Source organism: Dreissena polymorpha, chromosome 3 (assembly GCF_020536995.1).
Source record: "Dreissena polymorpha isolate Duluth1 chromosome 3, UMN_Dpol_1.0, whole genome shotgun sequence".
Taxonomy (NCBI): domain Eukaryota; kingdom Metazoa; phylum Mollusca; class Bivalvia; order Myida; family Dreissenidae; genus Dreissena; species Dreissena polymorpha.
In genome coordinates this window covers 146,495,236-146,513,690 of record NC_068357.1, presented here as the reverse complement: position 1 = coordinate 146,513,690, position 18,455 = coordinate 146,495,236, and positions in this window count along the sequence as shown.

Sequence of the window (18,455 nt, the reverse complement as noted above, 5' to 3'; positions counted from 1 at the left end):
CGATCATTTAGTGTATTGTAACCTATAAGACAACGTTTACTGTTAACATCGCGAAAAATAAGCACTTCTCGATACTTATAAACCTATTTTCTATGTGCATGCCAATTTTCAGACCGATCTTTCACGTAGAAATGCTTGAAAATGCATTTTATTATAACGCCTGATAAGCCATGTGGCTTTCGCGTTCGGAGCTTTGATTTATTACGGGCGTTCAGGCGTAAAACGATTACCCTAAATAATTACAATCGGTCAAAATACTGGAATATTGTTACAAGCTATGTAGAAAAAGAAGTAAACAACTATTAAAACGTGTTCATGAGCTCTTTCAGCACAAATTGTTGCGATTTGAGATGCTCAAGACGAGTTTTTGTACATTTTTTTTCTTATTTTCCTCTGAAAACGTATTTTTTTTCTTAAAATCTCACGATGCTCCTTAAATTCGTGAAACAAACGCATTTATTCCGTGAAATTTGCCAAAACGCATCATATCTCACTAAAAAAATGATGATTTTCTGTAAATACAGCTTCTTTGTGACTAGGCCTGGTTTTGCGTTTAGGTCATAATACACCAAATAGTTTCCCTATATAATTCAATGTAAAAGCGACAACTTTGAGCGAAAATAAATTCAACATTTTGCACATAGAGACCCCCATAACCATACCTTTTCTTAAAGGCCATTCTAAGCGGAATCGATTTATGCAATAAAAAAGATATGTCATGTACAATGCAAGAAAGAACTTGACACAAATCAAAATCGACTGTTTTTGCAACTTTTTTTTTCGGCCGTTTCTTAGTGGAATGTAACCTTTTCTAGTGCAATGGTTTACTATAGTCTTCAAGTGTATCATATTTCAGGGATTCAGTAGTGAACACCTATTCATGCCCTACCATTATCTCCGCAAGATAACACCTGAATAATGGTAAAAAGTGTAAAACATGCCTTCCTGTCAACTATGATATTTTTTTAGAGAGTACAGCCCTACATGAAGCGATCATTTAGTGTATTGTAACCTATAAGACAACGTTTACTGTTAACATCGCGAAAAATAAGCACTTCTCGATACTTATAAACCTATTTTCTATGTGCATGCCAATTTTCAGACCGATCTTTCACGTAGAAATGCTTGAAAATGCATTTTATTATAACGCCTGATAAGCCATGTGGCTTTCGCGTTCGGAGCTTTGATTTATTACGGGCGTTCAGGCGTAAAACGATTACCCTAAATAATTACAATCGGTCAAAATACTGGAATATTGTTACAAGCTATGTAGAAAAAGAAGTAAACAACTATTAAAACGTGTTCATGAGCTCTTTCAGCACAAATTGTTGCGATTTGAGATGCTCAAGACGAGTTTTTGTACATTTTTTTTCTTATTTTCCTCTGAAAACGTATTTTTTTCTTAAAATCTCACGATGCTCCTTAAATTCGTGAAACAAACGCATTTATTCCGTGAAATTTGCCAAAACGCATCATATCTCACTAAAAAAATGATGATTTTCTGTAAATACAGCTTCTTTGTGACTAGGCCTGGTTTTGCGTTTAGGTCATAATACACCAAATAGTTTCCCTATATAATTCAATGTAAAAGCGACAACTTTGAGCGAAAATAAATTCAACATTTTGCACATAGAGACCCCCATAACCATACCTTTTCTTAAAGGCCATTCTAAGCGGAATCGATTTATGCAATAAAAAAGATATGTCATGTACAATGCAAGAAAGAACTTGACACAAATCAAAATCGACTGTTTTTGCAACTTTTTTTTTCGGCCGTTTCTTAGTGGAATGTAACCTTTTCTAGTGCAATGGTTTACTATAGTCTTCAAGTGTATCATATTTCAGGGATTCAGTAGTGAACACCTATTCATGCCCTACCATTATCTCCGCAAGATAACACCTGAATAATGGTAAAAAGTGTAAAACATGCCTTCCTGTCAACTATGATATTTTTTTAGAGAGTACAGCCCTACATGAAGCGATCATTTAGTGTATTGTAACCTATAAGACAACGTTTACTGTTAACATCGCGAAAAATAAGCACTTCTCGATACTTATAAACCTATTTTCTATGTGCATGCCAATTTTCAGACCGATCTTTCACGTAGAAATGCTTGAAAATGCATTTTATTATAACGCCTGATAAGCCATGTGGCTTTCGCGTTCGGAGCTTTGATTTATTACGGGCGTTCAGGCGTAAAACGATTACCCTAAATAATTACAATCGGTCAAAATACTGGAATATTGTTACAAGCTATGTAGAAAAAGAAGTAAACAACTATTAAAACGTGTTCATGAGCTCTTTCAGCACAAATTGTTGCGATTTGAGATGCTCAAGACGAGTTTTTGTACATTTTTTTTCTTATTTTCCTCTGAAAACGTATTTTTTTCTTAAAATCTCACGATGCTCCTTAAATTCGTGAAACAAACGCATTTATTCCGTGAAATTTGCCAAAACGCATCATATCTCACTAAAAAAAATGATGATTTTCTGTAAATACAGCTTCTTTGTGACTAGGCCTGGTTTTGCGTTTAGGTCATAATACACCAAATAGTTTCCCTATATAATTCAATGTAAAAGCGACAACTTTGAGCGAAAATAAATTCAACATTTTGCACATAGAGACCCCCATAACCATACCTTTTCTTAAAGGCCATTCTAAGCGGAATCGATTTATGCAATAAAAAAGATATGTCATGTACAATGCAAGAAAGAACTTGACACAAATCAAAATCGACTGTTTTTGCAACTTTTTTTTTCGGCCGTTTCTTAGTGGAATGTAACCTTTTCTAGTGCAATGGTTTACTATAGTCTTCAAGTGTATCATATTTCAGGGATTCAGTAGTGAACACCTATTCATGCCCTACCATTATCTCCGCAAGATAACACCTGAATAATGGTAAAAAGTGTAAAACATGCCTTCCTGTCAACTATGATATTTTTTTAGAGAGTACAGCCCTACATGAAGCGATCATTTAGTGTATTGTAACCTATAAGACAACGTTTACTGTTAACATCGCGAAAAATAAGCACTTCTCGATACTTATAAACCTATTTTCTATGTGCATGCCAATTTTCAGACCGATCTTTCACGTAGAAATGCTTGAAAATGCATTTTATTATAACGCCTGATAAGCCATGTGGCTTTCGCGTTCGGAGCTTTGATTTATTACGGGCGTTCAGGCGTAAAACGATTACCCTAAATAATTACAATCGGTCAAAATACTGGAATATTGTTACAAGCTATGTAGAAAAAGAAGTAAACAACTATTAAAACGTGTTCATGAGCTCTTTCAGCACAAATTGTTGCGATTTGAGATGCTCAAGACGAGTTTTTGTACATTTTTTTTCTTATTTTCCTCTGAAAACGTATTTTTTTCTTAAAATCTCACGATGCTCCTTAAATTCGTGAAACAAACGCATTTATTCCGTGAAATTTGCCAAAACGCATCATATCTCACTAAAAAAATGATGATTTTCTGTAAATACAGCTTCTTTGTGACTAGGCCTGGTTTTGCGTTTAGGTCATAATACACCAAATAGTTTCCCTATATAATTCAATGTAAAAGCGACAACTTTGAGCGAAAATAAATTCAACATTTTGCACATAGAGACCCCCATAACCATACCTTTTCTTAAAGGCCATTCTAAGCGGAATCGATTTATGCAATAAAAAAGATATGTCATGTACAATGCAAGAAAGAACTTGACACAAATCAAAATCGACTGTTTTTGCAACTTTTTTTTTCGGCCGTTTCTTAGTGGAATGTAACCTTTTCTAGTGCAATGGTTTACTATAGTCTTCAAGTGTATCATATTTCAGGGATTCAGTAGTGAACACCTATTCATGCCCTACCATTATCTCCGCAAGATAACACCTGAATAATGGTAAAAAGTGTAAAACATGCCTTCCTGTCAACTATGATATTTTTTTAGAGAGTACAGCCCTACATGAAGCGATCATTTAGTGTATTGTAACCTATAAGACAACGTTTACTGTTAACATCGCGAAAAATAAGCACTTCTCGATACTTATAAACCTATTTTCTATGTGCATGCCAATTTTCAGACCGATCTTTCACGTAGAAATGCTTGAAAATGCATTTTATTATAACGCCTGATAAGCCATGTGGCTTTCGCGTTCGGAGCTTTGATTTATTACGGGCGTTCAGGCGTAAAACGATTACCCTAAATAATTACAATCGGTCAAAATACTGGAATATTGTTACAAGCTATGTAGAAAAAGAAGTAAACAACTATTAAAACGTGTTCATGAGCTCTTTCAGCACAAATTGTTGCGATTTGAGATGCTCAAGACGAGTTTTTGTACATTTTTTTTCTTATTTTCCTCTGAAAACGTATTTTTTTCTTAAAATCTCACGATGCTCCTTAAATTCGTGAAACAAACGCATTTATTCCGTGAAATTTGCCAAAACGCATCATATCTCACTAAAAAAATGATGATTTTCTGTAAATACAGCTTCTTTGTGACTAGGCCTGGTTTTGCGTTTTAGGTCATAATACACCAAATAGTTTCCCTATATAATTCAATGTAAAAGCGACAACTTTGAGCGAAAATAAATTCAACATTTTGCACATAGAGACCCCCATAACCATACCTTTTCTTAAAGGCCATTCTAAGCGGAATCGATTTATGCAATAAAAAAGATATGTCATGTACAATGCAAGAAAGAACTTGACACAAATCAAAATCGACTGTTTTTGCAACTTTTTTTTCGGCCGTTTCTTAGTGGAATGTAACCTTTTCTAGTGCAATGGTTTACTATAGTCTTCAAGTGTATCATATTTCAGGGATTCAGTAGTGAACACCTATTCATGCCCTACCATTATCTCCGCAAGATAACACCTGAATAATGGTAAAAAGTGTAAAACATGCCTTCCTGTCAACTATGATATTTTTTTAGAGAGTACAGCCCTACATGAAGCGATCATTTAGTGTATTGTAACCAGAACGCGGGGTTCTGACTGACTATTGGGGTTATTTACCCTCGGGACTTCGGTTAAAAACCATTGCCCGAGCACACTGCTTAACATAGAACTCTGCATAAAAAGCCGAAAACGGCCATAAAATGGACAGCCCGATTTTACTGGGCTGTACCATTGGTATAAATATAAAACTTTGCAGTGTTGGTGCGGTGCCTTAATAAAAATCTATTGGTTTAAAAATATATAACCTTTATATGAAGCGTTAAAAAGACGCAGTGCTATACAGTGAATAGGCCTAACGCGGTTAAAAAAGCGGCGTTTTAATTGGTTGATGCGCTTATATAACGATGGCGCTGATTGGCCGAAATTTCTTATTAAGGATTGCCAGTAGGTCAATCCGTTTTAAAATAGATTTTCCCACGGCTGACTTTGTACTTTTAAGAAAAAGTAAACAATAATGGTTTATATGCAAAAATATAAATGAAAGAAAAAGAATGAGTTAATCCAAAAGAACTTGGAGTTGTTTTATAGTATTAGATTACTATGTTTTTGTTACGTTACTGTACTTATTATTAATTTATATCATTCATATGATGTTGTTATTGTATGTTATTCTTTTAGTCTCATTTATAAGACGCGCAAAGAATTTAGAGATACTTTTTATATGGGCTAAATTCTTTGGAATATTACCCATATAAAAAGTAGCTTAATATCTAAGAGCGTCAAAAATTTGGACTAGTTATTCTTTGTATTGTTTTTTAAGGAGGAGAGAGAGAAAGAATAGCCCAATTTTTATAAGTAAAGATGGTGAAAACACACATACTGTTGTATGTGGCAGCATCATTACCAGACCCACTGTTCAGTATATACTGCAATGGGTTTGTTGGAGTCTTTAGACTTTGTGATCTGTGGTTTAAAAAATTGAATCCAAATAGGACTATTTTAATATATTAATTATAGAAAAAGGAATACACAGATGTGTAATATGTTTGTGTAACAAAATAATAATATTTGAGGGTTTTCCAGATCACAAAGTGGTTGAACATTGCCACAATATGTTTACATGCATAGTCAAGTACCATTTTTATGTGTATGTTTAAAGTTTAAACTAAGCGCCAAACAACAAGATCTAATCATAAGAGAGATATGTTTATATCTAAGAACATTTATTAATAGGGATGCCAGAGCCTGATTTACCAGCTCTCAAATGTAGAGTAAAGTTGCATGTGCAAATGCAATTATATGAGAAGGAAAGGGAAAAAAAAAAGACAATATATGATATCACATAGAGTGTGTAACTCTCAATTATATATTAATATGGCTCAATGTTGAACACTTGCAGACAGGGAATATAGCAGTAATGCTCCAACATAAGACCCTGTCTGTATGGAACTTAAGGAGGATTGGGCTATGGAAAGGAGAGATCCCCCCAGAGTGGCATTAAAACAATATTTAAAAGTGGGTTTAGTAATAAACCCTTATATGTTAAGGGCAATAACTTACGTGTCTCCAAACGGTCACCTTCATAGGGCCACATAAAAATTAAGGGTAAGACAATGTACTTTACAGTTAAAAATAGGATAAAGACAGCTAATTTTGTACAAGATGTACATTATTTACAATATGTACAAGATTATATGCATTTATATATTTAAAATACATGTTGCCACCCTGGAGGGTTGAAAGAAGGAGAGATTTTATGGAAGTGTAGGCCGATGTGGGTGGGGGAAAAGAAGAGCCAGCAGGGGTGGTGTCACTCAGTTGTACTAAGGGAGGTAATTGTGATGATAAAGTCTACAATGGTTGTTTCCCCTGGACCAGAGGGAGTGCACGGTAAATGAAAAATAGTTTGTATACTATTGAAGGAAAATTGATTATGGTAAGATGTAAAATGGTAAAAAGACAAAATATTACCTAGATACGTTAAGATAAACCCAAAAAGCTCTAATCTATCCAATATTATTAGTATACTGATGATAACATTGGAGGAAATAATACTAAAGTACCTTATATGGTATCCAAAATGACAATTAGACAGTAAAACCGAGGCAATTTGCTATATAAAATAGCAATTTAATATAAAAATTAGGATATTTGCTATAAAAGTAGCAATGTTAACAAGAGTTAATGCAATAATAATAAAATTAAGGCAATTTGCTATATAAAATAGCAGTATTCACAAAAATAAGGAAATTGCTACACAAGATAGCAGTTATAATAATCCTTAATGTACTCCAAGGTACAAGATTAGTACTTTCAACAAGGTCGACAATACTTTGTCCTAGATAGGGCTAAATAGGTGTTTATAATGGTAAAAGGCCCTGCACCGTGCACTCCAGTCCGACATGGTTCTTCGAGTTTGAAGGGGAAAGGGTGGGGTGTCAAAGAGGAAGGGAGGGGGTGCAATGCAGCCAACAATCCCAGGTTACTGGACAGCCTCGTCCTTTCTTGTAGTAAGAAATGCCATAAAATATGATTATATTAAAAAACTGAAAAATGTAAATGGTGGACTAACGTCATGCTCTCATAAAAAATGTATTAAAATAAAGAAGACCAGGTCAATGCCATTGGCCTGATTTAGAAAGGGCGGTGTAGAACAATAAACCCATTAAAAACTAAAATAAAGGTTGTGTAAAAGCGACACAAATCCAACACAATTATTTGATTACATCAGGTTTGTGCAGAGATTACACATTTTTAAAAGAAAACAGTCACAAGACTGTATAATTAGGTGGGTGTTGGCTGCTCTCCCTCCCCCAATGACCTAGATTTTGTCAGTTATTTGACAATCTAGTAAGTATTTGGCGAGGGCAGAGAAGACCGGGCCCCTAGCTGCTCCCTTGGGGTCTAGCACGTTGGTAAGGTTAAAAACTAGTCCATGGGAGTGCAATGCAGCTTCAAAGTGGTCCCTCTGCGCCTTATGGTTAGGACAGTGTAGCAGCATGTGGGGCGCAGTGAGAGGTTCCTGGCACCTAGGACATGCAGGGTCTATACCGAGGACATACTTTCCTGCGCCACCGGGTAATAGGGTGGTTCCCATCCTCAGGCGCGTGATGGCTCTGTCAAGCACAATGCTTGCTGAGTATCTGTCAGGCGGCCTGAAGGTTTTCGCAGGTCTAGTAAAAGTATGTCGACGGGAAGACAAATTGTCGGTCCGGAGATTCCACTCGCCCAAAACAAATTTCTTTGTCAGGGAGTAGATCTCAGAAGGTGCCAGGGGTTCCCCAACATCTACGGCCCCCCTCAAGAGGCCCTCTTTGGCCCCCCTGTCGGCCTGTTCATTCCCACTGATGTTGACATGTGCTGGACACCATACTAATGTGACCTTTAAAGATTTATCTAGGCACTGTTGATGAAGTTCCAAAATGCTAGCTAAAATATCAGGCCTAGATCTGCTATTTCTGTTTTTTATGGACTCAAGAGATGACATTGAGTCTGATAAAATAGCAGTTTTAGTAGGTTTATTGACCAATATCCAGCACAGAGAGAATTTAATTGCCAAAAGTTCTGCTGTAAAAATAGAGAGATTGTTGCTGAGCCTGTGCGTTTTACTAATGTTTTTTGAAGGGATTACAAAAGAGTTGGCTACCAAACCAGAGTTAGGGCATTTGGAGCCGTCAGTGTAGATTTTTAGATGCTCAGCATACATATTATCTATAAGAGAGAGAGCTTCTGACTTGATGAGTTGTGGCAAGTCAGTTTTCGTTATTTTATTAGAGAGTGATAGGTCAACATCCAAGGGTCCAAGCGTCCAGGGGGGGGGGGCCTTGGAGGGCCTCAGGTCTGCCACATGTACCTTGTCGAGACCGGCATCCTCAACCAGGGTCCTAATACTCGCACCAAAAGGTAGGGCGACATGCTTACGCTTAAGTATTTTCCCCTTGACGAAGGTGCCAGTCCCGACAAGTTTGTTTACGGGGTTTGAACGCGGGGTTGTATACAGACCCCGTTTATATATAGACCGTTCCATAATCGATAAATTGACCGCCGCCATATTGTCAGTCACGTGACTGTCCGCCATTACACTGCTGCTAACTTGTCCGAGTCTGCGATTCCAAAAGTCAAAGACGTAGAATATACCCGCTTCACCGTTGTCAGATAAATAAATTACTTAATGAATTAATGTGAGGCTATTATCACATTTTTGTTGTTTAAATGATTGTTTGAAGTTGACATTTGATTGTTACAAATAAAATGTTTCAAATGCTTTCGTGTATTTGTTTTTTTATCTGTAATCAAGTGGTAATCATCGGCGAAAATTTGCCGGTTCAGTCGCTCATACTATGTCTTTGATTAGACTTGTTACTTTTAACGTTTCACAAACAATTCACGCATGTATTGTTGTGTTGATTTTAATAGCCGCAACATCAAGCAGATTATATTTTAATTAATACTTATAAAAGATTCTCGCGCATTTAATTACCGCTAATTGTTTGTAATTGGTCTCATTTGGTAAAAAATCTACATTCCAAAATCATAACATATTATATTAAGTATGATATTTTTGATACGCCTTGCATTATTTTTCTTGTTCTAACTGATATCAGAGATAAAAAATTGTGGTTTGGATTTATATTTTTTTAGATGGAATTTTGTCACGTTAAAAAACGAGCTTTTTATCATGAGAGAGTGATATTGATCTTGACGATCTTTTATGCGATTATTCGGAAGATGAAGGGAATGTGATCTATCTATATTTTCATCTTTGAATCATTTAACAGCTATAAAGCTTAAATACTAAAAAATGTATTTTATAGGTCTTTGAAGTTACGCAAAACATATGGATAACGACACCAAATGTTTAGTCAATTAATCCACACACAAAAAAACTCCGAAAAAAACAACAACACCTAAATAATATATTATATAATAAATATATTATTAAGGCTAAACGAATTTATTAATACATTTATTTGCAACTTTCAAAACGCGGCATTAGCATCAAATTAAAGATTATCTGAAGACTGAAAGGCCGACAATTTGACACAACAAAGAGCTCTATGCATAAGCCGTAATATTTTTTTGCAGAAAAGCTTCAATAAATTACAATAGTAATACATCTAATAATAAAAATATAATTATCAATGGCATGAGTACGCTAGTGTGATAAATAAATGAGTGTTAGAAAGTGTAATGAGTGCTTTGAAAATAAACATACTACAAAGCCATATTAAAGGCAAAGGACATGACAGTATTTACATGTAATTTTAATTTGATGGGTTTTGTACAAAGAATGACGCTATTGAGGAACATTAACATACAACTGAAAAAACACAACTTCATATGATGCAAATTGAACTGTGTACTCATGTATATTGAAAACTCGTAACTAGTGAGTATGAGTGACACATATCGAACATTTTAACACACATATATTTATATACATATATATTTTTTAAATATTTTTTACCTCTGTTTGGTGTCAAATGTAATTTCTTGTTTTTATGATATCGTTCGTGCATTGCCGTAATATCAAATCTTCATACGGAATGACGTAGTTTTAATTAACCGATACCCGCTAAATACGTTAAATGTTTTATTTTTATATTTTTTTTAAATACTTTATTTTTTCATAAATTAAACGGGCTAGTATCTTTCCGGTGTACAATTTCTGATATTCTATATTGGACATAACTTTTAATTTGTAAAATATGTAACATATATAATTTACGCAACTGTTAAGTATGTCGGAGGTAAATTATCTTACCAAATGACTGCTTAATACTACCAGGAAGATGAGACATGGTGGCATCATCAATTGTGTTTAATGACCAGACTGTCATCTGCCACCCAGTGTGGTTTATGACACCATGTGGTTAGTTAAGTCTGGACAATATCTGATCAAAACGAGATAATCGGATTATGCAGAACAAAGGGGCAATTAAACACTGGAATGCAAAGGCATACACGATTTAAAGATTGATGCAAATAATCAAATGGAAAATAATGCATTTAATTTAATTAAATGCTTTTTTAATGTGTCAATGTGTTAGTTTTCCAAGACAACCAAGACCATGTAATGACGGCCTTAGAATTTAGAAAGAAATTCATCCGTTGAATAATCGGTGCTCTCTGTGTTACCGATTGTTAAGCAGCAGTGTAATGGCGGACGCGGAGAGAATTCAGGGGAGATAATTATGTAATGACTAAATTATGGAACGGTCTATATATAACGTCACTTCCACTGAACATAAATGCTTCACAAATAAATGCCGCTGAAGAAGTCCGAGAGGTCAAAGGCTACGGAAAATTTAATAAAAGCGTTTATTTTTTATAAAGGCCTAGAAGCGACTTTGTTATAATCGCTTTCTAATTCGACTGAGATATCATTAGTACAAATGTTCTTGGTTTAAAACTGCAATTCATAGAGTGATCAAACGCTCGATCTTTAATTTCATCCCGTGACCTAGTTTTTGACCCCATGTATAGTGTTTCTAACTCGAACGAACTATCATTGGGACAAATGTTCTTACAACGTTTTGATGGCCTCTAGAGTGTTCATAAGAGTAACATTGATGATGGACGACGAACGACGAACAAACGGTGTCCCAAAAGCTTACAATGAGCATTAACAATAAACTTTTAATTCCCTATTTCCATAAGAAGGCAGGTATACTTGGCGTATTTCTTAAACTAAGTGTTAACAAGATTCAGAGACGTATATAAGATTATCTTTATATACGTCTCTGCAAGGTTTTATATGGTTAAATGCCCTGCCCCTGGTGGCCATGTTTTTCAACCCACCAGAACAATTTTCGATATTGTCCAAGATCTTCTGACAAAGTTTCATTAAGTCCATCTATCGCAGGGTTGGCACGCTCGCTTCTCACCTAGGCGACCCAGGTACTATTCCCGTTCCTGGCGCATGCAAGTTTGGTTGGTGGTCATCATACCGGACAGGTGGGGTTTCCTCCGAATACTCCGGTCCCCCCCCCCCCCCACACACACACACAGCACAAGACCACCTCAAAAATAATAATATTTCAGTAAACAATAAATAGCTGGAAATTGCAGCTATCATTCAAAATTTGTCCCAACTTTTGTGAGTCTAAAAATCTGATTAGGAAGGAGTGCTTGGACACAATCCGGTTCCTCACATAATGCAGCCTCAGACCCGGAGAGACCTAATAAACATCGAAAAACACACACATGAAGACCGGACAATAAATGTGGCCTCTTGAGTATGAACAACGTGTGTGTGTTGTTGTAGGTTATTTACAGGTCGTTCCCGCGTCTTCGTGACTACATTTGGTATCGACCTGCTAGAGTATGAACAACGTTTTACTTTAGCTATATATAGCCATATAAGGAAAAATGCCCCGCCCCCTGGTGTCCAGGTTTTTTAACTAATCAAAACCATTTTTCAACTTTTCCAAAATATCATTGGGACAAATCTTCTGACGAAGTTTTATAATGACCGGACAATCAATGTGGTCTTTAGAGTGTTAACAAGGTTTTACTATAGCATATATATATATATATATATATATATATATATATATATATATATATATATATATATATGGAAAAACGCCCTGCCCCTTGGTGGCCATGTTTTTAAAGCAACCATATAAATTTTCGATTTCGTCCGAGACACCATGGGGACAAATTTTCTTATTTAGGTTTCATGATGATCGGACAATAAATGTGGCCTCTAGAGTTTTAACAAGGTTTTACAATAGCCATATAAGGAAAAATGTCCCTCCCACCTGGTTGCCATGTTTTCCAACCAGAAGAACTATTTTCAAACTCGTCCAATATATCATTGGTATTAATCTTCTGACCAAATTTCATGAAGATCGGACAATAGATGTGACCTCTATAGTATTAACAAGATTTTACTAAAGCTATATTAGAAAAAAATGCCCCGCCCCCAGGCGACCATGTTTTTTAACCAACCGGAACAAATTTCGAACTCGTCCAAGATTTGATTGGCACAAATGTTCTGACCAAATTTCATGAAGATTGGACAATAAATGTGGCCTCTAGAATGTTAACAAGGCGTGGTGACGCTGCACGACGGACAAAAGGCGATCACAAAAGCTCACCATGAGCATTGTGCTCAGGTGAGCTAAAAACACACAGAAAGAGTCATCTGTGTGACAACATGGCCATCTTCAGAAGGTTCGGAAAATGGAATAACACCATTAGCTTAAATTTCATAGTTTATTAAATGCTTAATGCTATAATTTATACAAGAAAACAATATTGCAAGAAAAAAGGAATATGAATAACAAAATCTAGGACACTTAAATAAAGGGGATAACTTTAAAAGGAGCGTATATCATTCTAGTGTGTATATAGTAGGAAATTGTTTTAATCGCTTTAATTGTCTTTTCAGTTAGAACAGTTCAGTCTGACCTTAAAGGTGAGGAAAAGTTTATATTTTTGTTATTTCATTATTACCCATTACAAGCAGACGAATACATAATACTGGTACATTAATAATGTCAAATAAAGAGGCATATCGACAATAAACACTGTATTATATTTTAATAAATAATATGATCTTTAAAACCTATATATTAAATGATTGTCTGACACATGTCTCGTATTTATGAAAGCTCTATTAACCATTTATTTGTTACATGAAAACAGTTTTCTCCAGGGACACTTAGCGAGCACCCTTTGTATCATAGGTAAAATCAATATGAAATAATGTACACAAAATAAGCATGCAAACTCGCTATAAATGGACTAAATTGTGGTTAAATTGTTTTGATGCAACTTTTTTGGAGGTGTGAGTTAAATATATAATTTTTTATGTAATTCATCAACATATCATTTATACCAGATACATATCTCCTTGAAAAGTGGAAATATTTATTGCTTAAATACATGTATACATTTAGTGGAAATACCATCAATATGCCTCTTAAAACAAGGAACAATACACGTTTGACATCTAATATGTGTAAATACTGCTTACAAATATCATATGTTTACGAATCTGTCAATTGTGACAGCTAACACATTACAACAATCCTGAGAGTATTTGCATTATCCTTAATTATTCCATAGTGAAAAATGTTTGCTCTCAATTAACATGTAAATTTTAAAATGTAAGAAACAAGACCCTTGAAAACAGGTGCCATATCAGCCATAAAGGGATGTTGTTTATTTTCTACTTATTTCCTACTTACATACAGAAATGCATTTAGTAAATATGTCAGATAATTCATGTGAATTATTTCACTAAAGTTATAGTATACATTAACACAATCTCAAGCAATGTACAATTTAATAAAAAAAAAGCAGCAATGTACCTGTCTATCAAAAAGCCTTAAGCACAGGGTTGAGTTACTAATTTAAAACAAGATTTATCAAATGCATAAAATATAATATGACAAAATAATGGTAACATGAAAAATTTAATTTTACACTTAAATTAATGTGATAACGAACACATTGTTGACTAGTATGCTTCATATTTACAAAGTCCAATAATGTACTAAACACTTCTTAGAATCTCCCCTCAGCCCCACCCCAACCTCTGAAAAAATGCTACAAAGGCTTATCGATAATTTACCCTGTATAATAAAAAGTTGTATTTGAAGACGCCCCCCCCTCCAAACAAAAAAAAATTTTACAATAAAATAAATCAATAATGTACCAAGGACCTACGTTTATAACAATGTTTATACCACGAAGCATTTTTCCCCCTGCATTCAAAAAGTATCTACTTGACAAGTTAATATTTATAAAAAATAAACATTATACAAGCGTATAATGAAATACATATATGTGTTAAGCAACCATTTATTAAAAAAATTTTTTTTCAGAAAATGTTATAGCATATCTATCATCGATATGCCCCTTTTAACAGTCTGTAACAATCTAAAATGGAGTGTATGGGGATATTCTTTTTAAATGCTTTAATATGTTCAAACAACTACAAAGAGTAAATAAAAAGCAGAATAAGTAGCTATTTAAACAAGACATAGCAACAATAATTTTGAAATAACTGATAATAAATGCATTGTTAAAAATAAAAACATTAAAATGTGAAACTGAGGTGTGTGCGAAAATAACCACTGAATGGTTAACAAAGGTACCGGTAAACGCATCCTAATATCAGTATTCTGGTAACAGTAATTACAAACTGTGATGGTAACTTCAGATAAATACAATATCAAGCGACTTTGAATTATTGCTATTTAAGTTTTTTATTTCAGAGTTTGCAACAATTGGCTATGTATAACTCCTTTTTTATAGGTCAAGAAAATATCTAAAAATATCAATATTCTTAACTGCAATTGCCAATGAAAAAAAATGGAATTTTGAAAAAATACACAAAAATACAAAAGCAGATAATAAATATGCAACAACAACATGTAATCAAAACGAAAATAAAATAAGAACAAAAGCAAATACAGTACATGTATAAAATTCCTCAACATATTGGTCATTTCATGTATAGTTCATTTTACATTAAACTGTTTTGAACAAATTAATATTGCAAAAGGATGTTATTATTTTGTAAGCAGAAAATAAAGGATATCCCATGGAAGATTGTACTTAAAATATTAAAACTTGAGACGATACTAAGCTCAGAATTTAATAAGATGCTTGGTAAAAGTCAACTCAGGCTGCCATCTATGTAAATATGATTCCATTTACACTGCTTTATACACTACATGACATGAGAATTTCTCTGCTTTAAATTATTTTAACAACATGTGAGGACTCTGAACAAGCATCCCCCCCCCAAAAAAAAACCATCAACAACCATAGAACTTATCCTAGCTTTGGGAAGGGGTGCTTATAATGCATGCGAATACAGTATCATGCTAGATGAGGGATGACAATTTCCGCTTTTATGAAATTTTTATTTAAAGGAAGTCTCTTGTAAAGGCCTGCATTGCGCCCCATTTTTCCAGATTAAGGCTCCAATCATTCTAGTCCTTCCATTCATGTACGTCTATGGGAGTGACCAGACATTGTCACAGTGGTTGACATGAACACTTCCCAGCGGGCATAACATGAGGAATTTAAGATTTATAATAAAAATTGCACATGCACAACTACCGGTACATATCATAAGGGCAATCCAATGAAGTTTGAATACACACTTAAGAGTACATTGTCATAGAAGTTTGTACATTCGACAGATGGGCACCTGTGGAGAATTCAGTATACCCCCATTACTTTGACACAAGATGTATAATAAATTTGAAAAAAAAAAAGATTTTAAATTTCTAATAAAAACAAGCCAGTACCATGTACTATGTTGCAATCCAACAAAAACATTTTTTTAAATATTATTTTTAGCCTCTAGCCCCCCCCCCCCCAAAAAAAAAATATATACAAACAATTATGTGTTGGGCCAGGTTCCATCCATCCCCAGGCCAGACACAGAACAGCTAACATGCATGTCATAAAATCAATTCTACAACATATCTCACTCTATGTCTGATTCGAGTAGGGCTGATGTTAGTTACTAACACAAGTATTTACAATCAGTACTGGTAAATCAGGAAAAGTGTGAATTAGATGCCTGATGGCTGTGCAATGACTGAAGAACTATTAAAAACAAGAAACCGTCGGAGACGGGTGATGCTCCCCAAAGGTTTTTTTGGCACAATATTGCACTATATATTCAGATAAAAGGAAACGTCTTGAGAGGCATAACTTTGGACAAAATAATACGATGGATGGTTTAGCAACTTAAAAATTTCAAAGGGCCATAACTCTCTTAAATAAATAATCTACCCAGAACCCACTAATAACATGCGCATCTCCTCAAAGTAGTTAAGCTTCCCATAAAGCTTCATTGTCTTCCAATCAGTAGTTGGGGAGAAATAGCCTAGACAAGAATTGCACTAATGTACAGTTTATAGAAAATTTAAAAGGGCCATAACTCTGTGAAAAAATCATCCGACGAGAACAGGCTGATAATATGCACATCTCCTCATGGTAGTGAAGCTTCCCATAAAGTTTCATTGAATTCCAGTGATAAGTTGCTGAGAAATAGCTCGGACAAGAATTGCACTATATGTACAATGGAAAATTTAAAAGGGCCATAACTCTGTGAAAAAATCATCCGACAAGAACAGGCTGATAATATGCACATTTCCTCTTGGTAGTGAAGCTTCCCATAAAGTTTCATTGAATTCCCGTAATAAGTTGCTGAGAAATAGCTCGGACAAGAATTGCACTATATGTACAATGCAAAATTTCAAAGGGCAATAACTCTGTGAAAAATCATCCGACGAGAACCGGCTGATGATATGCACATCTCCTCTTGGTAGTGAAGCTTCCCATAAAGTTTCATTGAATTCCAGTCATTAATTGCTGAGAAATAGCCCAGACAAGAATTGCACTATATGTACAGTTAATGGAAAATTTCAAAGGGCCATCACTCTGTGAAAAATCATCCGACCAGAACCCGCTGATAATATGCACATCTCCTCTTGGTAGTGAAGCTTCCCATAAAGTTTCATTGAATTCCAGTCATTAGTTGCTGAGAAATAGCCCGGACAAAAAATGTGCATGGACGGACGGAAACACGGACGGACAGACAGATGAAGCGGCGACTATATGCTCCCCCCAATTTTTTTTAGGGGAGCATAACAACGAAAATCCATCTAAACACCCAAACAAACAATATACAAATAAAATATGACCTCGAATTCACTGTGGAATATATCAGTAAACAGTACTATTTGAATGGCTTCTTAAGTTTCAATATCAACATAGCCTTTAACCCAAAAGTATAGACAAAATGTATGAGCTGGGCCTTACTGCTTAAACCTTTAATGGCAGGCCTTTTTCTGTCTATTTTGGGAAAAAGTACCTAGCAAAATTGGGATTTTTCGAGTCGCGAAATCTTTCAAATTGGGAAGAATTTTCATCGACAAAATCGATAATTCTGAACAATTGAGCACTTCAATATTTGAAAGCAAATTCTGACCGAAATTGTGTCTTAAGAATTGCTTAACACAACCGGCCGCCATTTGTCTGAAGTGTCAAGGTCGCAAAAATTGCATTATGGAACATTGATACAATGACGTTTTTACGGGGTATTCTCATTGGCACACTTAAACACGGCACACGGTTATTTAAAATACAGTACCTACTGGGAAACACATTTTTCAGCTTCAGTCATTTTGGTCGGAATTTCCCTCGTAAATAAGGATTTTTTTGAGAATTGGGAAAAAATATGCATATTTGGCATTGGGAATGGGTCTGAGACTATCGGACCCGTGAGATAGGCAGAAAAAGGCCTGAATGGGTAACAAGAAAATTTGTTGAATTGATATCTCCTGAAAATAAATTGTTTGTGGATGGGGGCAAATCCCTTGGTATACGATATAATCTTAAAAAATAATTTAAAGTAGGGCAATTGTTAATATGCATTGCATTTCTCCTCATCGATATCTATACACACATGAAGTTTCATGTTGAACCGTTGTAGTGTATGTGAGATATAGCCCTGAAAAGCTACATCATACAAAAACAACAAAGGGCAATAACTCTTATTTAAGAAAGTGTAGGGTAATTGTTA